The sequence below is a fragment of the Macaca mulatta genome, chromosome 8 (assembly GCF_049350105.2).
Source record: "Macaca mulatta isolate MMU2019108-1 chromosome 8, T2T-MMU8v2.0, whole genome shotgun sequence".
NCBI lineage: Eukaryota > Metazoa > Chordata > Mammalia > Primates > Cercopithecidae > Macaca > Macaca mulatta.
Window position 1 is genome coordinate 27,696,668 of NC_133413.1, and position 26,320 is coordinate 27,722,987.

The following is a 26,320-nucleotide window of genomic DNA, read 5'->3' on the forward strand; positions in this document are numbered from 1 at the left end:
ATGGCCTTAATCTCTCCAGTAGATTGGAACAATCTGAACCAACCTGTAATTTCATCCAGACATGCAGGGAGAATAATTTTTAAAGTTTTGCTAAACAGAAATGCACCTCCACTCATTATGATTTCCCCGGCATTTTTTTTCTTCCTGCCTCTTTCTCCATCTGCACTTTATTCAATGAACACATCTGCATTCCTTCTCTCTCTTTTTTTGGCCAGAAACTTTATACAACCTTATCACTGACACCTCTCTGCAGTTTCAAATTCCAGCTTTGTGCCAAATCCCCATTTCCTGCTGCTTAATTTCCATTCATTTACTCTTGTTTTTGCTTCTTCTGCCATTCCCAGCATGGACCAACTCCAGCCCAGCTTCTTCTAATTTTTTAAGGAAGGCTCCCTGTTGAGTGCTATTGGAATCTGAGCCTCCACTCCATGCCAGTGACGGGCCATTGTTTATACTACCTAACGACAGTTGCCAGTAGAACGGCGGCTTTCCCTTTCTTTATTTCCCTCCCTGAGTGTGTACACTAAGGCCCAGGAGAACTTTTCCCCACATATGGTGACCCAGTGGGTCTAGTTTTATTATGACTTCAGTAGAATCTGAAGTAGCCTCTTTCCATTTCTTTTTGACAGGAAAAATAAAATCGAGTCTGGAAGCTTTGTTTACCTGGCTCTAAGTGCCACCATCAGCCTCAGTCAAAGCTGAACGGCTGCTGTCAGGACTAGGGCTTTGGGAACCTCATCAGGTTAGGCTGAGCCAAAGGACAATGACACAGACCCTGAAGGGAGGATGAGCTGAGGCTGGACTTTTTGTAAAGGTGGAGGAATGGCTATTCCATTTTTCTGGTGCTCAGGAATTTCTTCAATATGTTGGGTTGTTCTACAAAGCCAGGAGCAATATAAGCTTGCTTTTCTGGCTTCTAAGGAGAGACAATGCTTGCTTAAAGTTTTTTTTGACATGGACTCTCTCTGTGTTGCCCAGGCTGGCGTGCAGTGGCGTGATCTCGGCTCACTGTAACTTCTGCCTCCCAGGATCAAGCGATTCTCCTGCCTCAGCCTCCCAAGTAGCTGGGATTACAGGTGCCTGCCACCATGCCTGGCTAATTTTTGTATTTTTAGTAGAGACAGGATTTCACCATGTTGGTCAGGTTGGTCTTGAACTCCTGACCTCAGGCGATCCACCTGCCTCAGCCTCCCAAAGTGCTGGGATTACAGGCATGAGCCACAAGGCCCAGCCTAAGGTATCTTTTTATAGGCAAATGAATTGTGGTGTGAAACGGTAACCGCCATTTTTCTTCCCATAGTAGGACTGATTCTCATTGTTGTTTGGGGGAGGGTTTGATCTGGGTTTTCTTTTTCCTAAATCCATAGCTCAGCAGCCAGCTGTGTCAGCACTATAGCCATTTTGCCACAAATATCTTTGCCCCAGGTCCTGATGTGTCTGCCCCCAAGTTCTGTTCCTTACCCTTTCCATCTGGGTTTCCTTGCCTAGAATTACATCTCCAGAGTCTCGTCCAAAACATGGCATCCGAAATGGAAGGGCATACAGTCAGGAATGGGGAGGTCTCAGAAGCAAATGTCATCCAGGGGCAAGAAAAGAAAATCATCCCAAGTGTTTAAAGGATTAGGTAGTACGGTCCCATTCTATGGATGAGACACCAACAGCTCAGGGGCATATCCAAGGGTAAATCTAGAGCAGAATAAACACAAATAATCCAATTCCCAGCCTATTCACCTTTCCTGGGTTCTGGTGGGGCTACCTTTGAATGCGTCTATTTCCCTAAAGCAGTGATCTTCATGTATCTAAGGAGGGGAGGAGCAGGGAGAACTTCACTGGCCACACAGAGAAAATGAACACCCACTCTTTGTTACTCCAGCTTTGGGGGTCTCTGAGTCAGGATAGGCAGACTCCACCCTTGCTCAAAGATGCAAGAGTCCTCAACATCATGACCTTACTTGAGTGCCTGAGTGAAGGAAAGTCTATTGTCAGATGGGCAGTCTATTTCTAAAGAAATGGGATTCCTACTGAAGCACCAATTATGCCCTAAGGGCCAGCTGTCTTCACAGAACTCAGCACAGAGCCCCTAAAAGCAAGTTTGTAAAACGTGTACTGCCCATCATCCCAACCATGGGAGGCAGAGCAAAACCACTGCTTTGGAAAACAATCTTTATGTACATATGAACAAATAGCCAGAATAAATATCTATCAGATCTCCTCGAGATATTGAATGAGGGATTAAAGTTGTAGAGGTGCCACTGGTTACATCAACAATCAATATGGGCCCCAGTGAAAACGTTCAAGTTACTGTACATTTCCTGCTTTGCTGGGGGCACCTGTAGATGCACCTCACACTAGATGAATTAATGAAAGATGAAATGGCCTACCGACACTGTTTTGCATATTCAAGAGCCCTTGGTCTTTGATGCTGTTTCATCTCTAGAGCATTATCAAAAAGTCTCAAGAGATGGAGCTGTTGGGGTGGTCAGAATTATTTCTCACCGTGACAAATCACTGCTAAATTCTTTAGAAAACCAGATTATAATATGTAATTAAATAAGTCCACTTAAAGGTATCTTCCTCATCTCTTTCAATTCCCCTGTGTTAGACTGTTAAACCTGTGGATGAGAATAACGCTACTGATATAAATGCACACACATAAATATAAAAATGTGTTTATCCATATGTGTATAAAAGTGTTAAGTATGTGTGTATTCATAAGTACCTATACTGATCAACATAAAAACACACCCCAAGGCTCTGCTTTCATTATATGTATGGCACATGGTGGGGAAGAGCTGTGTCTTGTACTTTATATTGCATTGCACATATGCATGAAGAAGAAAAATAGCAGAAAATAACAAGTAAAAACCAAAAAGTGTGTGAAACGAGCTAGAATTATATGGTACATATCATTTATATTATTCTCCCTACTTTCATGTGTCTTAAAATTTTCTATAACAGAAGGCTTAAAATTTAAATGTAAAAGATAGGAATTCCATTTCCCTGGTGTAATTAAAATAAATTTTATAATTTGCTATTTATGGGATATTTCAAACAATCTCACTTCAAATATGAGGTTTTTTGTTTTTTGTTTTGAGACGGAGTCCTACTCTGTCACCCAGGCTGGAGTGCAGTGGCACGATCTTGGCTCACTGCAACCTCCCAAGTTCAAGCAATTCTCTGCCTCCGCCTCCTGAGTAGCTGGGACTACAGGCACCTACCACCATGCCTGGCTAATTTTTGTATTTTTAGTAGAGACAGGGTTTCACCATCTTGGCCAGGCTGGTCTTGACCTCTTGACTTCATGATCCACCTGCCTTGGCCTCCCAAAATGCTAGGATTACAGGTGTGAACCATGGCGCCCAGCCCTAATATGAGGTTTTAAGAAAAAAATCAAATAATCACCAACTTGGAGATGACTCCTCATAATGCTGGTTTTCCTAAACTGTGAATTTTTCTTTAACAGAAATGAATGATGAGAACTTTTGGAAGGGGCTCATACACCAGGGGCACCCACAGTTGGAAATGAACCAAATGGAGGTATCTAATTCCCCTTCAGGTGGAAAATTCATTTGCCATTATTCTTATCAAGTTAGAAGCTCAATGTTAATAAAATTCTCTTTCTGGAGATTACAGCTTCTCCAAACTGTCCTTTAAAAATATATAAGCCAAGCCATATTTTCCACAGTTGTAGAATGCCCTTCTACCCATTGCCCAACTGACCTGGGCATAACGAATATAAATTTATTAGAGTAGCCTAATTTAAACACAAATAACAAGGAGGGGGCTGGGAAGAAACATGCATTCTGAATGCCACGTACAAGTCTTGCTTGTTTTCTTCTCCATTCAAACACGTATTTTGAGGTCATGTGTTTCTGTGCATGAAGAGTAAAATAAAAAAGCAAAAAAGGAGTCGAAATCTTGATTCCAAATCCTATCCAAGATCCATTTCCTTGAAGATTGTAAGCAATATGAGTGCAGGGTGTTGGTAGTGGTGGCTCTCTGACACACCTGGTTTTTTGTGGACCTCAGTTGCAAAAAGGGCTATCTCGGATAACAAGTTCATCCCAGAATAACAAGCCCCTCCAGAAGCAAGAAGTATCAGCCCTAATGTAAATATGCCAGGTCCCAAGAGATGGCTTCCAACTTCCAACTATTATCCAGGGATATCTGAATCTAGCCTCTGAACCTAAAGCCATCCATCTATTACAGGTAACACCACACACTTTCTTGGATCCACACAGCCTGACCAAATTTAAAAAAAAAAAAAAAAAATCCTGCAAGTGTGTGACATCAACATGTTTTCCTCAGCTAACAAGCTTCTCTATTCACCAGCAGCCAAAAATTTTAAGTGGCTGTTAAACAAAGACAGTCCAAGCGAAGAATAATGATGTCGAACCCAAGCAGTACGTGTGGTGTGAACACAAAATCTACAGGACCCAAGTTAAAAGTGATTTACAGACAGTTTGATCAGAGTCAGATGTAACATGGTGTCTTACTGGAGACAAGCCAGTGGCTATCAATCCAAATCCCCTACAACAAGTTATGTCATTAGTCAGAATCAATACATTATGGAGACAATTTTCTCTTTTGTCTCTTGGCCCAGGGAATTTTCCAAGTTGAGTTTCATCACCAGATTGCAAGGTACTCGCATTACAAAGTGGCTGACAGGAATCACAACCACTAACTCCCTCGTGTGCTCTTCTGGAGGGGCAGGGGAAAAGTTTGAGGAATAAATCCAATTAGACATAGGAGTCTCCGAATAACAAGTCCAAGGCCTTTGTTGGCAGGTTTATATTGAACTTGTGCATCCCATTCCTGTTGATATCAGTTTCAAGGGCATCAGTTTGGACTCTCAGGTATGAAAGCAACACAGTGAGGAGGTCCTTAGTGCCAGGTCCACCCCAGGAATTACTTGGTTACCTTGGCTTAGCCAAGGCATAGGGAAAATGACTCATGATAATGGCCAACTTCTTTCTAGCCTTTGGCCTCTGCATTTCATTTTTCTCCTCCCTGACACCAGACAGCCCTATTTAGCTGTAAGATCTTCATGTACCTGCCACCCTCTTCTTTAATCCCTAAAGAATGGCCATGGTGTTTTTAATATGAGGGCAGTTCTGTAAAATTCTCCCCAAGTGCCAGCAGGTGCACAGTACTTTTTTCCATCATTAATGCTCTCAAGGATATTTTTGCAACAAAGCCCCAATGCTGTCCTTGCAGGACCTTCCAAAGCCCTCTTACAGGGTGTGATAGAGAACAGGAATGAGAACATTCAAAAATTAAACAAAATGAGGGTCTCATTTTCTTACTGCCATCAAGCCCTTCCAAAAGAAAAATTCTCTATTCACTCCCATGTGCGACTACAACACAGGATATTTTTCCAGCTCACTGGTATTTCATAAACACCATTTGTTGTCATGTGGTTAAATTAAAACTGAGGATATCAAACATCAAACAGTATGTTAATGTCAAGTATGCTTGAATAAATAGTAAGAGTTCAATTGAATGGAATATGTGGATTGCTAGCTAATTAAGCAAGAAGCAGGTGTGAAAAAAATCTAATTTAGGCAATTTTTTATAATTAATAATGTTTACTTGTAGTACCCTTCTAATGGGGCTCTAGTTTAGCCTCTTGTGAATTGCTAGGAGTTTACTCCAGTATTTTAAAATTATAATTGAATGGAGAATTTTATGGGATATCAGGTTTCCTTGCTTCTGATGAAGTGCTGTCTATATAGAAGGTTTTGTACTTTGTATCAATAGGATCAATTAGCAAATGATCCCAGCAATTACAACTTAAAACACACACAGGCATACCTCGCACCTAAAGGTTCTCTTGCATACCCCAGTACAAGGGGAGGGAGAAGTGAATTTGGATGAACCAATTTGAATAAGAATATCATACTCAAACAATCATTGGACAGGAATGACGAGAGCTTTGGTGAGTGTCTGAAAGAGCAGCAACAGAGAACATTCTGTTGGGATTAGAAACAAAAAATTATGATCATATCTAAACTGTCCTGGCAAATTGCACACAACCAATCAATTAATCCAAGTATACATTAGGGTTGGTTTTCTTTCCAAAAAGCCAAATGGAAGGAGAGGAGGAGAAAATGACCACAGATGTGAAAACAGACCTGGAGTATTTCATGGACGTGACATGTCCACTGCATTTAATTAAAAAAAGAATGTATGAGAACAATGTATCCTTCTCAATCTGGGTCGAGGGAACAAAACAGGACTGGATTAGATAGGACAACTGTAATCTCTAGAGACAGTTCCATGTTTAATGGGAGCGCCACATGTTTGATATGTAGGGAAGTAAGTGGGTGTCCTGGACACGGTCCACTATTCATAATACCACAGCCCTGTTCATTCCCAGAGAGGAGAGTTAAAACCATGAAACCATATGTAGAATATTAAAAACCATTTAACGTTAAAATGCACATTATGAAGGCATGCACTTTGGACAAGGCTACAGTTCGAGAGCTCTGAGAAATCTGCAGTTCAGTAGATAATTGTTGTAAAGGTAAACTGAGTTATCTATATGTACATACACATGCAGATGTTTGCACACAGGCGCATGCGTGCACACACAGAGGGACTGTCATAGAAACTTAGTCTTCATCTCTTCAATGCTGCCTTTCATCACTCTGTTTTCCTTACTGATTTCTGTAGTGAGGTCAACATCAATAATTGATGGAGCTATGATATCTAGAGCATCAGCACATTAATTTATAATTAAAGATGAGAAATACCAGTTCTTCTCCCACCACCCATCATTTGGTATTAAAACATATATACACACATATATATTTAATACATAGCAGATATTAAATTGTTTCTCAAGCAGAGCTAGTAACCTTACTATATTTTCATGGACTTTTCATTGCCACTGAATTAATCACAGCCCTGCCCCTAACCACATAGAACTTTATTTCCCATAAGAGCAATGTTTACTTTGCTTTACTTTGTTGGAACTCAAAGTACCTATTCAGTCTATAAAGATTTTGTGTAACATATTTTGTTAAGCAACATTAAAAGCGCTCGCTGACAGATCTTGGTTAGACTGCTTTGCTTATATGCAGATTTGGGGTGCTTTTGATCTCCTCTAGCTCACCAACGAGGGCAAGGCTGAGTCTAAATCCAGTGTGCATGGAAATGCTAACGACTTTGGAGATTGAAAGTCCTCTATATTTTCTCACTTGCCAAAAATAATACATGAAGTGAAAAGTGAATGTAACAAACGTAAGCATGCACTCAGGGAGAAATCCGATCTGTCAACTTTCAGCAGGAGATGACAGACACCAGAGATGGCACAAACTCAAACTGACTGTGGGTAGTCTGGTCCCTGCCATTCCAACTAAAGACACAAGGGCGGACCATTGCTATGAGGGCCACCAGAGGACATTAGGGTCCCTTGCTGAAGGAGACATGCCTCACCCATGAACTCATTGTAGGGCCCCTAGAGTCACCTCTTGAGGCAGTCACCATAGCCCTCCCAGGGTGAAAGATGGGGAGGGCATTTACTAGAATGGCAAACAGCAGATCAAGTAGAGCAGAGTGAACCCCAACAATCCGTACCTGGCCAAGGGCAGCAAAGCTGCAATTTCCTCTGCTAGAGCATCAGCAAAGCGCGTCCTGCCCTCAGTTATCCTTATTGCAGTTGGCCCCTGCACTCTATGAACAAGGAGCCTGTCACCCAGGAATGACTAAATGTGGAGGACTGTCACCTCCCCAACTGATCATTTGGGGCATAGGTTGCAACAGTGCAAGGTGGGAGAAGTTGAAAGAAAAAAAGGACAGGTAACGTTCAGTCATCCAACCAGAGGTACCCATTCAACCCAACTCCGGGCCAGGCTGGCTCCTTCTCAAAGGGCAAGAGGGCTTTTGCTCAAGGCCTGAGGCTTTAGAGACAAAGCATTTAAAGGCTTAGAGACAATCCATGGTTTTCCAAGTCAGGGATGAGGCTGCCTAGGCTTTTGGAGATTTTGATTCATCACCTGGCAATTTAAGAACAGGTGTACGTGGCATAAGTCACTCAACCCTGCTCCGGAAGGAAGGAGGGGTGTGGTTGCAACGTATTGCAGGGCACTGCTTTTCTTCCCTACTCTTCCCACACCATCCCAAGCCTTTTCCTAGAAGCTCCTGGGACTCAGAGGAAATCACTTCCTGGACTCTACCTTCATCCACACCCTTGCAAACAATAGCATATCTACTTAGGCAGAAAGAAAGGGAACCATAGATGCAAGAAGGTAAATGCAACCTGAGAGATTTGCTGTTAACTCTGAGGGAGCTTTATTCTATTACATAAAGCATAGGACAGAGGTTTCTGAACGGTCTTTATGAACAAGCCCAAGTTCTTTCTCAAAATCCTAATGAGACAGCGCCTTGGCCCCTCTCCTCTCTGAGTTCCTCAGAAAAGACTGAGCCTGATCTTCCTGCCTTCTCCTGTTGCAAACCTTCTTGCCATTTGGGTAGTAAGAGAGTCAGTAAAGCCAGGCAGCCCACATACCTTTCTCTCCAAATCCAGATAGCTAGCATGCTGGGGTGTATGAGAAGGCAAGGAGAAATTCTCCAGACCAAGGCAACAAAGCTACAGCCACAACAAGCTGTGGTGCCCTTCCCGTCGCATGGTTGGCCAGAGATCCTCTTCTATAGACTGTCACTAGAGGGCCTGCCCAGACACCATCCCTGAACATATATAAATCCTAGAGCCAATGTCAACAATGCATAGAAGTAACCATAGAAAAGCTGCCATGCATGCCGCTACAATAAATGGAGAGAAGGAGGCTAATGAATAAATTCATCATCAGAGATGATGCAATGAAATGCAGATGGGTCTATGTATTTGGGAAATCAAACCTCCAACTAATGGTGCACACGGCATGTTGCTAGAGAGGAACTGACATTGGGAGAGGCAGGAAAGGAAAAGATGAATGTTTATTAAACCATTGCTAAGAACAGAGGCTAAGGCAAGAGCTTCAAAATCTGTAGCTAAGTTTTAGAAGATACAAAGAAAAACGGAGCTCTTTTTTGGGTAGAGAATTGGATCCATGTACAGATGCTCAACATACAATGGAGTTATATCCCAATAAGTTCAATATAAATTGAAAATATCACAAATCAAAAATGCATTTAATACATCCAACCTACTAAGCATCATAGCTTATTACTCTAAACTACCTTGAATGTGTACAGAACATTTACATTAGCCTATAGTTGGGCTAAATCATCTAACACAAAGCCTATGTTATAATAAAATGTTGACTAGCTCACGTCATTTATTGAATACTGTACTGAAAGTGAAAAACAGCATGGTTGTATGGGAATTTGTACAGCTTCTACTGAATGCATATCACTTTCACACCATTGTAAAATCAAAAAATCATAAATCTATGTGTGTTGGGGGCAAGAGTGAGGATGCATTGAAGGACTAGTTTCCTTACTCTGTCTCCATGAATGCAGCAAAGAGTAGCAACTCAGACTGCAGCTCTGAAGTCAGAATGCCTAGGTTTGAGTTTATGTTCCTCCAGTTAAAACTGGGGCAAATTTCTTAATCTCTCAGCCTCAGGAAACTCACATGTAAAACAAGGGTAAGGATAGAACCTGCCAAATAGGAGTATCATTCAGAAGATGAAATGAGGTTTCCAGTAGCCAGATAAAGCACTTACTACAGTTCCTGGTGCACACAGCATATATACACACAGTATATACTCAAGAGTTTGTACATGCATACAATATGCACTCATAGTATGCAGCTTAACTGAAAGAATCAGCATAAAAACTTTTTAAATGTCCCTGAAGTATAGGCTGTAGTCAGTATATTTTTCTGCACCCGGGTAGGCTATATAATGAAGGACAGGACACTTCACAGCTACTTAATCTCGGTGAATCATGATCTAGCAATTCCATTTGTGGGTCTCTATCTCCCCAGAACTGGAAGCAGGGTTTGAAGAGTCATTTGTATAATGTTCAAAGCAGTGTGATTCACCATTGCCAAGTGGGGGAAGCAACCCAAAGTGTCCATCAACAGATGAAAGGATAGAAAAATACGGTATAACCATATAGTGGAATAGTCTTCAGCCTTAAAAATGAAGGAAATTCTGACATACGCGACAACATGGATAAGCCTCGAGGACATTACGCTAAGTGAAACAAACTAGTTATAAACAAATATTGTATAATCCCACGTACATGAGGTTCATAGAACAGTCAAATTCATAGACACAGAAAGCAGAATGGTGGTTACCAGTGGCTGGGGGAAGGGGAAAATGGGAGTTGCTATTTAATGGGTAGATTGTGAGGTGATTTTGTTTGTTTGTTGTTTGCTTGTTTGAGACGGATTCTCACTCTGTCGCCCAGGCTGGAGTGCTGCGGCATGATCTCAGCTCACCGCAACCTCCACCCCTCTGGGTTCAAGTGATTCTCTTGCCTCAGCCTCCCCAGTAGCTGGGATTACAGGCATGCACCACCACACCTAATTTTTGTATTTTTTTTGTAGAGACAGAGTTTCACTGTGTTGGCCAGGCTGGTCTTGAACTCCTGACCTCAAGTGATATGCCCACCTAGGCCTCCCTGAGTGCTGGGATGACAGGCACGAGCCACCACGCCCAGCAGAGTGTCAGTTTTATAAGATGAAATTTCTGAGGCTGGATGATGGTGATGGCTGCACAATAATGTACTTAGCACTACTGAACTGCACATTTAAAGATGGTTAAGGCGGTAAGTATATTTTACCACAAATAATTTTTTAAAAAACTTAAAATGATCAAAAGGTTTTGATTTTTAAAAAAAAGAATCTCAGTGAATCACACAACCAAAAAGTCCCCTTCAAATGGAGATTAATGGTCATTGATCTCTGGATTCTCTCCCCCAGATTGGAGACACCTTTTCCTTTCGGCCGGAACCGCCATCTTCCAGTAATTTGCCAAAATGACGAACACAAAGGGAAAGAGGAGAGGCACCCGATATATGTTCTCTAGGCCTTTTAGAAAACATGGAGTTGTTCCTTTGGCCACGTATATGCGAATCTATAAGAAAGGTGATATCGTAGACATCAAGGGAATGGGTACCGTTCAAAAAGGAATGCCCCACAAGTGTTACCATGGCAAAACTGGGAGAGTCTACAACGTTACCCAGCATGCTGTTGGCATTGTTGTAAACAAAGAAGTTAAGGGCAAGATTCTTGCCAAGAGAATTAATGTACGTATTGAGCACATTAAGCACTCTAAGAGCTGAGATAGCTTCCTGAAACGCGTGAAGGAAAATGATCAGAAAAAGAAAGAAGCCAAAGAGAAAGGTACCTGGGTTCAACTGAAGCACCAGCCTGCTCCACCCAGAGAAGCACACTTTGTGAGAACCAATGGGAAGGAGCCTGAGCTGCTGGAACCTATTCCCTATGAATTCATGGCATAATGAGTGTTAAAAAAAATAAAAGACCTCTGGGCTGAAAAAAAAAAAAAAAAGACATCTCAAAGTGAAACCCCGAAGGAGGAATTGTCTAAAAAGATTTAGGTTCAGGTCTGTGTAATAACAAACTCCATCAATGAGAGCTAGCAAATTCCTCTCTGTCCCATTCGTGAATTCCTTCCTTGGTGTCTAAAACTGGCTCCATTTCTTGTGAAAAGCCTAGGAATCCGGAATAAAAGAATTCATCAAGCCCTGAGAGCTAGAAAGCGAGGCTCTGAGATCAATCACCTGTTTCAGAAAATAGAAGATAATGGAGACTCTTGTCTCCAGAGTTCTCCTGTGCCTTTGAGAGCAGGGGTGAAGGCCCGCTGACCCTTCCGAATTCTTCCAGGTCTGGACTCCCTTCCGGGAGACAGAAAGTACAGTACCCACATCCATTGGGCATCCATCGTGGGAGGACACTTTCTAAACTGAGATGGCAACAGGGCAAAGAGCATATTCAATGAGAGCATGTTTGCTTCACTAGAGCCCATCTTAGGGCAAGTAACTTTATCGTTGTATTATTTGGAATTTCTTTCTCACTCATGAGTCTCCTTTGAGGCAGGGTGGCTCAAAGGTCAGGTTTGGGGTCAGATGGATCCAGGCAAAATCTCTCCTCGCACCAGTTTCCTTATCACCCAGGCTGGAGGGCAGTGGCACGATCACAGCTCACTGCAGCTTTGAACTCCTGGGATCAAGTGACCCTCCCACTTCAGCCTCCTGAGTAACTGAGACTACAGGCACATGCCACCATGCCTGACAGCAATACCTGTTTCTTGGGGTTGCAGTGAAAAGTCAACAGGATGATGTGTAAGGCAGGCTTAGCACAGTGTGTGATGCATGGTGAATGTTAGCCATTATTAGTTTTTATCCTCACCACGAAGCTCTGGAACAGATTTTATGACCTTCCTAGTATCAAGAGGAAAGGGCCACCCAGAGATGCAAGTGACTTGGTTAAGGTAATACAGTCTCTTTATGTCGTTCCCTCTGCTGGATCTATTCTTTCCAGTCTGCTTAGAAAGAGAAGCATCTTCCTGACCCAGAGAGGCAGTTGCAGAGGACTGCAGCCAGGCAGGGCTGACCACAGGCTCTGGTTTCCAGATGAACCAGGACGCTGCCTCCGGGTTGCTTGCTGGCATCCCCATCCTAGGCTGGTACCAAAGCATGAGTGAAAGTCTGTCCCCTGCTCTTCCATTCGCCTCAACAGGAGCCTTCATCTGCTCCACCTTCTGGGAGCATGTGTCGGTCTCAGAGCCTGACGCTGAAGCAGGTGCGGGCATATTTTAAGCTCCAGCAAATAACTTTAATTGAGCTCTCCTTAGACATATGAACCCACAGAGCGATTTTTTTTTCTCTTCTAATAAAAAAAGACCCACAACAAACCAGATGGGTCTCAGTCCCTCCCCGATACTCCCTCCCCACTCTTCAGGCTCCCCTAATAAATCTCTTAACTCTAAAGAAATTACCTTCCTTGAAGTGGGTATGTTATTTGGTTGCATGACTGTACCCAAGTTGCCTCTGCGAGCCAGAATGTGGGTCAGAAGGATGCAGCCTGCAGAAATGAGGCCTGCTGGTTCTGGCCAGGTTGGTGCTTGCATTACGCCTTGTCCAGAACTTTCCATCACCTCTTACTTCCCTGTGCCTGCTTCCCTCATGCTGGGTCACTCACTGCTGCTGTTCTTCTCCGTCTCTTCTTGTTCTTGTATCTGCAACCTCCACTTAATTTACTTATTTTTTTATTTAGAGACAGCATCTTGCTCTGTCACCCAGGCCAGAGTACAGTGACATGATCACATCTCACTGCAGCTTTGAACCCCTGGGCTCAAGCAACCCTCCCATTTCAGCCTCCTGAGTAACTGAGACTACAGGCACATGCCACCATGCCTGGCTAATATTTTTTATGTTTTCTGTAGGAAAGAGTCTAACTATGTTGCCCAGGCTGGTCTTGAACTCCTGGGCTCAAGCAATCCTCCTGCCTCAGCCTCCTAAAGTGCTGGGATTACAGGCATGAGCCACCACACCCGGCAACCTCCACTCTTAGCAGTTTCACCTCAACAAAAATTCCCATCTTGGAGTGGACCTTCCAACACACCTGGCTAATGTGGAAAAATCTAGATGGAATTCCCTCCAACAAAAGCCAGCTTAGCTCCTTGGCAGTGTGTCCAGAAAGAGTGATGAAAAAAGAAGCCAGTACCTCCTGTCACCAGAATAAAGTTCGGAGGCATCCTGGGCAACAGAGTTCAGTCTCATTTCGCAGACCCATGTTCTCTTCAATGCCCTGTTTGAAGGTGGCAGCAGAGACAAGAGGGAAACACTACAATGTGAATGGATTCCAGACCCCACCCCCCAAAAAAAGACCTCGAGAATCGCCCAGGGCAAGAGCCAAGCACCACGTTCTGGATTCTGATTTATGAGCGCTGAATTACTGGTAGGAGGGCCCAGAAGGAGTCGTTTACAACAGAAATTATTGCAGGCAAATGTTGGTTGGTATTTTAAATCACTCACTAATATTGATAGGTTAATGCCTGTCACACTTGCTTAAGGGTCATGGGGAAGAAAAAAAAAAAAAACCACAAAACTTTACCTTTGGCTTGTTACTGGCTAAGTATAATGATAGATACACCTTTGTGTGTGTGTGTGTGTGTGTGTGTGTGTGTGTGTGTGTGTGTGGTTTTTTTTTTTTTTTTCCTTGAGCTAAGGCTGCTGTATTATTTATGGTTTTCTGAGTCACTGGCTATATCCTGCATCTGGATTTTAAAAGGTTGATTTGCAAAAAAACAAAAATAGGGCACCCGTCTAGGGAGGCTGGTGGGAATCTCTACAGCTCACAGCGGCCCCTCCAAGAACCCTGGGCTGCAAGGCTGGGTGCCTCGGGCGGCCAAGGCCAGATGGCCAGGGCGCATTGTTCCCCTTTCGGTGATAGTCCTGCTGTGGCAAATAAGTTAAATCAAAAGGTTAGTGCTCTGCAAGGGGGTGGCAGAGCTGGCTCCAGCTGACAGACAAGGATCCTGAACAGAGAGTGGGGACTGCGTGGCTGTTCCCCGGAATGCAAAGGGGAGAGCTAGGCTGCAGAAATCAAGAGAGAGGAGCATGCTGACCAGGAGAGAGGCTTTCCAGGCCTCACGTCAGACAGGCTCTCCCTGATGACAGCAATCACGGATCACAAGGTCCCCTCCTTTGCAGAACCCGAGGGAGCCGAAAATTACAAACTTGGTTCACCTATGACCAGGGATTGAGGGAGGCACCGTCCCTCGCCTTGGGTCTGAGATGGGAAGAGCTGCCTCTGACTTCCGCCAGCAAACAGCACTTTCCTCTGGGGGTGGCTTTGGGGTGGTATATTTTGGATGGGGATGGTGTGGTTTGGGAGGATTGAATGAACCGCCTCTGTCATCAGTGGAAGTAAAGTTTAGAATCTGGGTGGGCAGCGTGAGATTACCTCTAATGGACACATAACGACTTTTAAGCCTGACGCAAAATCCCTGGATTATTTCATAGTCTGTTGGAGCAAAAAAAGGATTTAAGAGACTATGGAAACCCCTGCCTCATTTTGCAGACCAACAAAAAGGAGGCCAGAGAGGAAACGTGGTTTGCTGAGGGTCACACAGGAAGATGAGGAAGCCGGGACCCAGGCCCAATGTTCCCAGGCACTGTGCCTCATGCTCAAAGTATACGTGGGGACGATGGGGGCCGAGTGGGCCACAATGTGTAAAATCACAGGCAATACAAGCTGTATTTCAAAGACTAGGGGAGATGATATTTCATATGAAAACAAGCAGGTACAATATGCAATACAATGTAGTTTGGCTTTTTTTATTTTTTGAAAATAACCTTTTTCATAAATCATGTTTGAGCTTGCCTTACATTTCAAAGTAAGTCCCTCTCTCCCCAACTCCCACCCAACCTTGTCCCACTCCAAGAGTGGGAGCTTTGGTTTCCTCTGCAGGCTCTGTCCTGGGCTCTAGTTGGATGCACATTTGTGTGTTCCTTTTTCATTGAGTTTCCAAAGCACAGCATTTACCCGGGAGGCCTGCAGTCTCCAGGGTATGGAACACAATTAGGCGGCCTGCAAAGTGTTTGTTATTTACCTGAGAGAACCAGGCTGTCCTTAGGTGCCAACTGGTCTCTCAGGTAAATATGAACTTGGGCAGATTTCAAAAAATAAAAATAAAAAGTTAACATTAAGATATGTATTTGGGGATTTTTAAATGCTGATTCCATCCTTTTAGCTAATTACCTTTCTTTCCCCTGCCCGGCCTCCATCCCCTAAACAGAATATTACTGAAGCCGTTTCAGTGCCTTTGATCCTGTTCTACTCCAGATCATATTTACAGGGCAGATCTTCTGTTTCCTACCACACTGGACTGGCTTCAATGCACAGTTAAGCAATATTTTGGACTTCCCTTTGAAAATTTAGGAGGAGGTGGAATTTCCAAAGGTGGGCAAAGTCAGCAAAGGAACAAATTTAACTTTTTAAAAATGCAAACTACATGCTAATAAAAGTTAACTTAAAAGAAAATAACAACTCTCAAATCATATTTCCATCCTCAAATCTGTCTGCTTTGTTAGACTGTTTTTCCCCCTTGAAGCTAGTCTGTTTTTCTTTTTATTTTTTTGAGACAGGGTCACGCTCTGTAGCCCAGGTGGAATACAGTGATGTGATCACGGCCCACGGCAGCCTCCACCTCCTGGGCTCAAGCGATCTTCCCACCTCAGCCTCCCTAGTAGCTGGGACAACAGGTATGCGCCACCACAAATGGCTAATTTTTGTACTTTTTATAAAGACAGGGTCTCACTATGTTGCCCAGGCTGGTCTCAAGCTCCTGGGAGCAAGCAATTCACCCACCTCAGCCTCTCGAAGTGCTGGGATTACAGGTGTGAGCCACCACATCCAGCCTAAGCTTTTCATTTCTATTAGAAAACTTATAGGGCTCTCTGCTCATTTCCAGAAAATGTGAGATCTGAGTACCACATCTCTGTCTATGAGAATTCCAAATGGAAACAATGCAAAAGATTTTACAGTTCTTACCAAACACACAAATTTTAGAGTAGGAAGAGGCAGGTGAGATCATGTTGTCTGACTCTGATTTTACGAATGAGCTCACTAAGCACCAAGGGGAAGTGGCACAGGTCACAGATGGAGTGGACAAAACCAGACCAGGCTCCAGGACCCAAGACTCCTCACCTAGTGCTCTTGCCAGCATCTGCCACTGACTTCCGGTCATCCCACTGCTGATGTGAGCAACCAGTGGCTTCATCCTGCAGGCCTGACCATCCCCAGAAAGTAAGAGTAAATGAAAGATTTCATCCAAGTACACTGTATCTCCTTACACTGACTATAGCTGAAACAATTGCTGGAGAAGTATCCCAGTGATCAAAGTGAAAACTTCTATCCTTTTACCTGACTGGGAAAAGCTGATTTAGATATCAATTAGTGCCTAGAGCCAGAAAACTTGGTAAAATCTTAGTTTGAACTTTTAATGTGGTGTGGACTAAACAAACAACTGAGTTAGAATTTGACTCTTCAATTAAGTGATTTAGAACATATTTTAGTTAGTATTTTAAAAAATATTTCTGATGATATACAAATATAGTAACAATAAAGACACTGGAACTTGGACAGCAAAATAATTATGAGTCCCTGCTTTCCTTCCTGCCAAACTCCCCCTGCCCCCCGTCCTACTCTAGCCAAAAAAATACAGTTTTCCAAGAACTGCATTTTTCTGACATCCTGTGCATTTTGAGATCCGAGGAGACTTCCCATTTTCCACACTCAGCACTTTGAGGGCCATCAGGGTCAAAACACCAGTATTCCCAGCAGATCCCTGATAGCTCATCCAGAACAATCAAGCTACCGGCTGCCCCGCCCCTCTTGTTACTAAGCTGACATCAATTTCTCAAATAAGCGTTACCTTCGGTGGTGGTGGTGTTTCTACCAGAAACACAAAGCAAAGAGATTAATCAGAGACCACAAAGTTAAAGCCGTTGCAGCCTCGGCTCGAAATCCCACTCCTAAAACACCATACACCCAAGTCAGAAAAAATAAAATGAAACTTCACATCCTGGCCTCAGAAGCTCCTGTTAACACAGGAACTACTGCGCTGAAAATCACATCCTCTGCTCAGCCCGGGGAGCAGGGACTACAGGGGAAAATGAAAGAAACGATACATGTTTCAAATTTTACAGCAGTTTACATCATGCAAAGCTGAAAGGCCTTGGAGGTTTCATTCTCGATGAAGTTTAGTTTGTACAGAATCAACGGGCTCAGTAAAACACACCCCAGGCACATAATGTAATGTAGACAGACACTGAAAGCAGTATCAGATTCCTTTCTTATCACTTCTCTAGGATAAAATTCAGATGCACATTTTTCCAGGTTAAATAGTGCGATAGGGTTAAGTACACATCTAAGCCTTTATAAGTTGAATAATATGCTTTGCAGGTTCTTAATATGCGATCATATGCACTGGCTTTATTAAATGAAATATTTGAAATGTACAGAGCCTGATTTCATTTTCAGTTTTAAAAACTGTGCTATAGGAAATATTTTTGTATAAACAAGATTCTAAGAGTCTTTCATCTTTTGCTTGCCTAACCCAGACCTGCAGGATTATGTTAAATGAGTATTTATGTTCCCAAGCAACATTCTAAAAAGTTTTATTTTCATTTCTACAGTAACTCTACAGTATCCCGAGTGGTAAAAATTGACACAGTGCACACGATTACCAAGGAGGGTTAATATGCAGAAAATTATCCCAGAATCTGAAAATTCTGTTTCAGCAAAGTTGATAACTGGTGATTTCAGATTTGAACTTGAGCAGCTGCCAAAGAAAAGTTAAAAACTACATCTAAAGGATGAACAGCTGTGGTCAAAACTATGCTGCAATCTTAATCTTCATGAACTTCTTCGATAGGATTCAAACCAATGCCAGAAACGTTCACAGAGATCCCTTCTGTAGAGTCAGATTTACCCAAGTTCTTAGTTTGGGGTCTTCTTTAAAATGAAATAATAATAAATTCAGTTACTATGAAAACCCTCCTCCAATGAAAATTAAAAATTCAACTCTCTTGCATCATCCTTTTTATGAAGATAAATTAAAACGTCTTCATTGCTTTTCATGATGTGGTTAAAATTATGAAATTATTATTGAATCTAGGTCTTGAAACCACTTGCAGTCTTTTTCCATGTTCTTCCACATGCTGTAATGCAGATCTATATAATTTTGCCAATTTGGAAACAGGTCCAAGAGATGGTTATTAAGCACTGTTCGACTGTTAAGCTTTCTAACTTCCATAATATTTTGTAGTCCCCAATAGAACCCAAACTACCATTCACCATCTTTAGAGTCACTCATAACATTCTGGGCAAATCCTTAGGAAAATGACACAGAGTTGCGGTGAGCTGCCAAGATACAATCTATTTCGACTGAGGACCAATAATATTTGGAAACCATTTCCTGTATTTCTTCTTTACTTATTTGTTAATCTGATATAGTTTCCAGAGTTTGCAGTGCTCATGCCTTTTGTGTTCTAAAGAGATGAGGGGCTTTCTTAAAAATAAATAAATAAATAAATAAAAATAACTTTTTTCTCTAGCCTGATTCTCACTTAATGCTGAAGGTCTTTTAAACCTTCTAAGTAAACATAAATGTGTACACATTAGGGTTGCTTGTGTTGGAAGAAGACAAAAATAAAGATTGGCCTTTTCCCGGTAAACACGGACTCTTAAGCCTCTAAATGATTTGCCAAACAGAATCGGATAATAAAGGGTTTAAACTTTGCCACTTTGGGGTTAATGTGAAAGGCTTGTCAACATCAGACTGTTTAGACATTAAAAGGAACGCGCTGTGCACCTCCTTTTAAACTCCATGTTCTCTTGAGTTGCAGCTCCCAGTGAATTTACCCAGCTGTAAGTGATTCCAGATGTGCAGCAGTGACAAGCTTCAGTCTCAGGGTACTTATTCATTTCACATTAAAATCTCATGTTCCCAGGTCTGAGCTGTTATCTGACTGAGATCTGATTAGGGAATACAGCAGAGGCATTTCCAAACCCAGAGCCTGCCCTCATTCCCTGGCATGAATCTCTGACTATCAGGCACCTCTGTGCAAGGGAGAGGTGGCTCGGGGGTGCAGCGAAGGGCAGGGCGGGGTCTCAGAGCTATCCCCTTAATACGTGCACATCGCATGCCCCCAGTGGATCAGGTACTTCCCCATAGTTTATCTCATTTAATCCTGGACAGAGCAGTAGACACTTCAGCCCGGCTGAACCCAATTCCTCTATCAAACACGAGCTTCCTTCCCCCAGTTAAAGCGGGTAAGGCCTGTGATTTTGCACATTTTCTACACAGCACCCCACATGAAGAGGGGTGCTTGATAAATGCATGAGGAGTGATCATTGATTTGCCAAGCCACAAAACCCTGAATTTTCTCTCTTGCCCCCAGCTGTGTTCTGACCACGACAGAAGAAGGTAAGTAGAAGAGCAAGAGGAGGAGGAAGAAGAGAAAGAAAGGAGGTCAGGAGCACGAAGAAAGCACCTTCTTCAAACAAGCTAGTTATGCCTTTGTTCCCGGGCGAGGAAGCGGTGGTCCTCTCTGATCTGACCCCTGGCATGAACAGGGTTCATTCCAAGTCAGCTTTGACTTCCTTGCCTGAAGTGCAGATGTACAAATACTATTGGCTGACAGTTTCTTCTGTGACACGTGTCAAAGACACATTTTCCTAGCTACAGAAATATAAGGTGAGTTGGGGACTGTAGACAGAGACTAAGACAACATGAGTACCTGAGGGAAGAAAGCAACCTCTGTGATGCCCATAGAAGCGGAAAAAGTTAGGGATCATTATTATTTCATTATGTTCCCCTCTAGCCTGACTTTTGGTTTGATTTGAGCTTTACTGTAATTTTTTTTTCTTGGCCCTATCCCGTTGTCACTTTGAAGAGGGAGAGAGCACCATAAACCCCCAGCTGATCAACTGTGGTCACAGGCTGCTGGGCAGCCCCAGAGGCCGTCAGAAGCTCCTGTCACCGAACCCTCGTCACACTGGAAGCCCCAGAAAGCATGCATTGAATACTGCAGCCCCCTCCCCATGTGCTTGGTCTAACCCCAAAGGAACAAGAAAGAATCAAGGCAAACCCCAGATTCAAAATGGAGAGGATTAAAAAGCCAGGGAAGCCCCAGGCCCCCCTCCAGGGGCCTCCGGTGGGGAGTAAGGTGGCCACCACATGGAAGGAGAGCAGCGGCATTTGGTTTGGTGGTGGGCAGATTTTCTTTTACGACTGCTAAATGCCTGCCTTTCTCCCCAAGCAATTATAGTGCTGTTTCCCATCAAGATGGCTGTTAGCAGGGATCTCCAAGTTGCTCCAAATAAACCAGGAATGCTATTGGCAGCTGGCTAGAAGAGCGGCCGAGATGGTCATCCTGGTTATCCCATGATGGCGATGAGGGGCATCGCAGCAATGGTCGAAACCAAGCTGTCTCTGGGAACTAAAGAAAACAAGGTGCAGCCCTCCTGAGCCCCACATGAATGAAAGAGGAAAGGTGCGCTTAGCCCTGTGGCTGTAGGTTCAGAGTCTGAGCGCACCCAGGAAATGGGACCCCCACACTCAACCCCGCCATGGCATGTGCTTTGCCCAAGGAAGCATAACCAAGGCGCCTTCCTCCGTGTGCCGTATCAAATGCAGTGGTATCAAATGCTGTCGTTGCAGTTAATCGGAAGCAACACAAAGGGGCCCTTCAGTGCACAGTGGACACAGTCCATGCAGTAATGAAAGGTTGTAAAAGACGATGCCAAAGATGCGCATTAAGACATGGAAGGTAAATAACGGGTCTGACATTGGCGGGCCGGGGAGGAGGGGTAGGGTTCATTCTGAAGCTTGCAGTGGCTTCAGGCTGGAAAACGGGCTGCTCAAACCACGCAGCACCCTTATATTGTGACACGGAGGGTTCGCCGAATACCGTAGCTCATCTGAAAACACACCCGTGTGAAGGATCCACATAGAAAACGATGGTGAGATTCCTGTGTGACTGCACGAATCTTTTTGCTGACTCTGTCACTGTCACACCCAAAGCGCACAAAACCATCACAAGTTGCTGTGTGTCCCGCAGATGCAAAAAGCATTTCCTCCACGACAGTGTTTGGGTTTGAAAGGAGAGAAAATGATTTGGGCAGGCTGCCAGGGTATGTGGAGGCCAGGTGGGCCGTGGCCTCCGAGGGAACTGCACGCTGGGCTAAGAAATGGTCCCTGCACCGGACGGGCTCCGCGTGGCAGCTGCAAACCCTCGCCCTGCCCCCGGCCCTCGAGTCACATTGTGTCATGCCACACGGCATTTGGATCAGGAGATGGCTGTGGCGTGCTGCGTAATATTTTTAAAAGCCCATTTCCCTGTTTAAGGGGGAAGCAGGTGGAACACAGGACCCCTGAAGGGCAGATACTCTGAAAGGCCCCACAGGCAATTCTCCAATAAAAGAGCGAGCAGGGCTGGCATATCTCCCAAACTTACAAATTGACCTTCTCTCTTGATCTGGGACTTAATGCCTCCAAACCAAACTAATTCCAAAAGTCACCTTCTCAACTTCTCTGCACATTTTTTTTTTTAAACAAATGAAAGCTCAGGTACAGCCTCCCCTTGCAGCCCTTCTGACGTCCTTAGCCGCTCAAATTAAATCTGAATGGTTCGTCTCTTTTTATTATACGATGGGCCATATGTCACCAAAATAAAAACCCAGCTGAAATCCCAGTACAGATAAAGGGCATGAAAGGCTGTTCCGGCCACAAAATAGAGACCCTGTTTAAATCGTATTAAACAATAACACCCACCCAACTATCCCCTCCCCCCTTTTAGAAAAAAAATTCAGGAAGGAAATTGTGGTTAAATCATCTCATAGTTTGGCAAAAACTTCTACCTCTGAAAAATGAAAAAAAAAAAAAAAAAGCTTCATTCTGTGCTGGACTCACACAGGCTAATAAAAAGCAGGACTGTATTGCTTTGCACTGTAGCTGTCAAATTCTCAGCAATGAAATACAGATCCTGACTCTCTCAGTCCCTTGAGTGCTACCCCCTCAGACCACCAAAAAACGGAACAGCGGGGGTGGGAGGGGCATACTTTATCCTCTCCCATTCCAGAGTGGACCTTATTTGTTGCTCTGTTTTATTTTGAATTTTTGTTTCTTGACCTGAACATCTCTCTTCCTGAATAAAGTTTCCACTGTTGTTGTAAACACAGTTAAATGTGTAAGGAGGTGTTGAGGCTGCTGCTTTAAAGAACTATGATTCTTCCTTCTTTTAAAGAGAGTACACACTGACATTCAGAGAAGTCCAGACATTGCAACAACGGTAAGCGTGCTGGAAAGAAGGAAGGAAAGAAAAGAAAGATCAAAAAGAAAAAACATTTCCATTTCACAAGGTTCCCCAGTGGCCTCCAATGCTCCTCCTCCACCATCAAAAATTCATAAAGGGGATCAGCATTCTTTACCGAATGGATCCCAGTGGCATCATAGACCTTGTTGGGGAGAGAGGCAATAAATATCGAATTATACACCTCATGGGAAGAAAGCACTGAAGACTCGGCTTCAAGCCCTTCACATGGTCCCAGGGGGAGCTGCTCCAGACTCCAGGTCCAGCGCAGAAAGGAAATGGGTCAAGTGTGTCAATTTCTAGACCGATGACCTTTGACTTGCCTAATGACACTGGGAGGCCACCACCACAAAAAAAAAAAAAAAAAAAAAAAAAAGATGCTAAATGCCTTGGAGGAAAGCAGTTGGGGAGGGGTGTCATTGGGAACCCATGAGAAAACTGCAACCCCAGCACTGTGGTGGGGGGTGGCCCCCTCACCCCTGGAGTAACTGCGACCTGTCCTGGGGAAGGTGTAACCAGCTCAGTGGTAGAAAGTCCATGAGCAGAGAACTTCAACTACCACACAGTTTTGGTTCCCAGCTCCTGAAACTTGAAGAACATCTCTTGTTTGTTCCTCTCTAAGCCTTGCTCCTCCCTGCTGTGCCCCAGAAGCCTCCTTTCTCACCCTCCCTGATGGTCCCTGCTTTGGCTGCCACCACTTTGTGCCAACCACGCAGTGAGGTCTCAATGCTCTGCTGTCTTGCATCACTCTCTTTGCACGTGCATTTTTTTCATCTCCTTGCTTCTAACTTCTAGCCAGCAGGAGTGGCCTAGACCTTGGCCAGATTCCTGCCCCCATCCCATCTTCCCTCATCTAGCACTGTATCAAGAGTATGAAGTTGATGCTCTGTGATTCGTGTCAATTGTTGCAAGGCAAAATGGAGCATCTGGGTTCCAAAATGAAATGGATAGGGCAATAGAAGTGGGAGGGAAATGCGTGAACCAATGCAGTCAGACAACATGCATCTGCATTTTCCAGTGTAAAAACCTGTGCAAGGCCCAATGTGGTGGTTCATGCCTATAATCCCAGCACTTTGGGAAACCGAGGTGGATCACCTGAGGTCAGGAGTTTGAGATCAGCCTGGTCCAAAGTGGCAAAACCCCGTCTCTACCAAAAATACAAAAATGGGCCAGAAGTGGTAGCAGGTGCCTGTAATCCCAGCTACTAGGGAGGCTGAGGCAGGAGAATCACTTGAACCTGGGAGGCAGAGGTTGCAGTGAGCTGAGATGGCACCACTACACTCCAGCCTGGGTGACAGAGTGAGACTCCATCTTAAAAAAAAAAAAAAAAAAAAAAATCTGTGCAGTTATTCATCCAGCAAAACAGTATATGGAATAGACGCTCAGTTCTCCTTTCCTTAAATGGAAAGATCTAGATGTAAATTTTCCAAATAATCTGACAGTTAAATGCAAATTAAGTTTTTCATGACTGGATAATAGGATAAAATTTTCTGTGAACCAAAGGCTGTCTGGTAGAGTCTAACATAGCTCATGAACTAAACTTTACAAAAGGTACCTCACTGCATTTGTCACGGAGAGAAGTTTCCTGTGATTTAAGTCCCTCATAATATATATAAAGTTGACCCAATTAGAGTTTGGATTAGGATGGGCATTTTTAGTTCTCTGCTTTCAGACACCTGGGCTTCAGTTCCCATTTACGCTTCAAAAACAGTTGAAGTTCTTCTTTCCCATACTCCAATGTTCTGAACTCCACTGCCAATTCTGTGAGCTATTCCTTCAGACATTTGCTAAATGGGAAGTGGTGAGAAAACTGCCTAGAACACCCACACTGAACTGCTGATTCTCCCAGTTCCCAGAACGCTGGCTGGGTGGGACTGAGCCTGAACACTATGTCAGCTGGAGTCCACAGCACAGGCCCCAGCCAGAGAACTGTGGCCCCGCCCCCTCATCCCTTCACCCTCCTCCTCACTCCTTGCCCCTTGAACCTCCACCAAAAAGTGGTCATGGGGAGTGAAAGGTGAAAATCAGATCATTCCCAGGGGAAGAGTTTTAATGTAAGACTCCATGGGCAGGACACTGAAGGAAATTTCTATCTAAAAGGAGGTTGGAGAACTGTATGCCGATTTCATTGATCTGCGTTTATACCACCTTCCAAGACCATTGAAGCTACTCTGTGGCCCCTAAGCTTTTAAGAATGGTAACACAGCAGTGCTGCCCGATTTTCCCAGCACCTTCTCTCTGCTCTACCTCTGGGAGGTGGTGGGGGAAAGTGTTATATTCTTTTTTTAAAGTTCAGGGTGATTTAAATTATTTTGGTTTTCAGATTATAGAACCCACCATGTAATTAAACAGAAACATACAAGAGTGGCCTATGCAAAAATTTGTGCTCTGTTATTTTATAACATATGTAAACATAGTATATACAAATGTATAATTATATATCAACATATTTTTATAAATTATGTTAAATTTATAAATTTATATGGATAAGACTTATATTTGTTGATAAAATAGGTATAATAATCTCAATTATCTGGTAAAAAATAAGATTCAAAGTGGTCCAATGGCTTTCTACAAATCACTTAGCCAACCTCCAGTGGAACCAGGAATCACAAACGCATCCTCTCCGCATGCACGAGCACATTCAAATCACAGCATTTTTACAAGCCAAAGACGGAACTCCCATATATCAAAAACGGTGTAGAAATGGTCATGTACATTATGTCATATCTACCCACCCAATGGAATAGTATTTCCCATTTTAAAAAGATGAAGAGTCTATGAGAGCATGGAAAATGTGCATCATTCAGTGTGAAAGTTAAAATAACACCACAAAATCGTGCGGACTCAAACATGTTAAAATGCGCCTGTGAAAAAGACAGAAGGGGACACACAAAAGCGAAAATAATGATGCTAAAGGGCTGAAAGTTACAGCGACTTTTTCTTCTTCTATGCTCCAGACTTTTTTGTTTTGTTATTTCATTTTATAATTTAAAAGAAAACCTTAAACACAAGTTCTCCGACTCCAGGCTCAGCACTGCCTCCAATGAGAAAGTGTCATTCACTCTCCTGCCCTCATCCCCAGCCGTCTACCGGGAACTAATTTGGTACTAGGTTGTGGGTTCCTAACACTACCGGGGAAGCTGGAATGACAGGGAAAGCCAGGACTCCCTAGTTCCAATCCCCAGCATTTACCCCAGCCGGCCCCAGCTTCCTCCGCACAACCCCGGGCTCTAGCTGTGTATAGCCGCTGCTCATCAGGGGCCTCTCTGCTTATGAATTATGAAAACTCGCTGGGTGTGCCCACCGGTGCATATGGATCAGCTGACACCCGAGTGCTGAAGACATAACAAAGGACTTCCCTGCTTGGTATCAATGTCGATTTAAAAATCAAAAGCTTTGCTTTGCGAACTTTATCCTTCCATGTCAGTGGGGTGCTATTTAAAAGATACCCCAAAATAACTGTTCAATTTCTGCTTCCCAAAAAATTACAACTAAGCATTTCTTTAGTAGTGGATAG

At 43.5% G+C, this 26,320-nt stretch overlaps 1 protein-coding gene and 1 pseudogene across 1 annotated transcript in view; one reads left to right on the forward strand and one right to left on the reverse strand.

The window, feature by feature from the left end:
- Nucleotides 1-26,320, reverse strand: part of EBF2 (EBF transcription factor 2) — a 204,324-nt gene that overhangs the window by 116,780 nt on the left and 61,224 nt on the right. The window lies entirely within an intron of this gene.
- On the forward strand, nt 10,893-11,465 carry LOC711760 (large ribosomal subunit protein eL21 pseudogene; annotated as a pseudogene).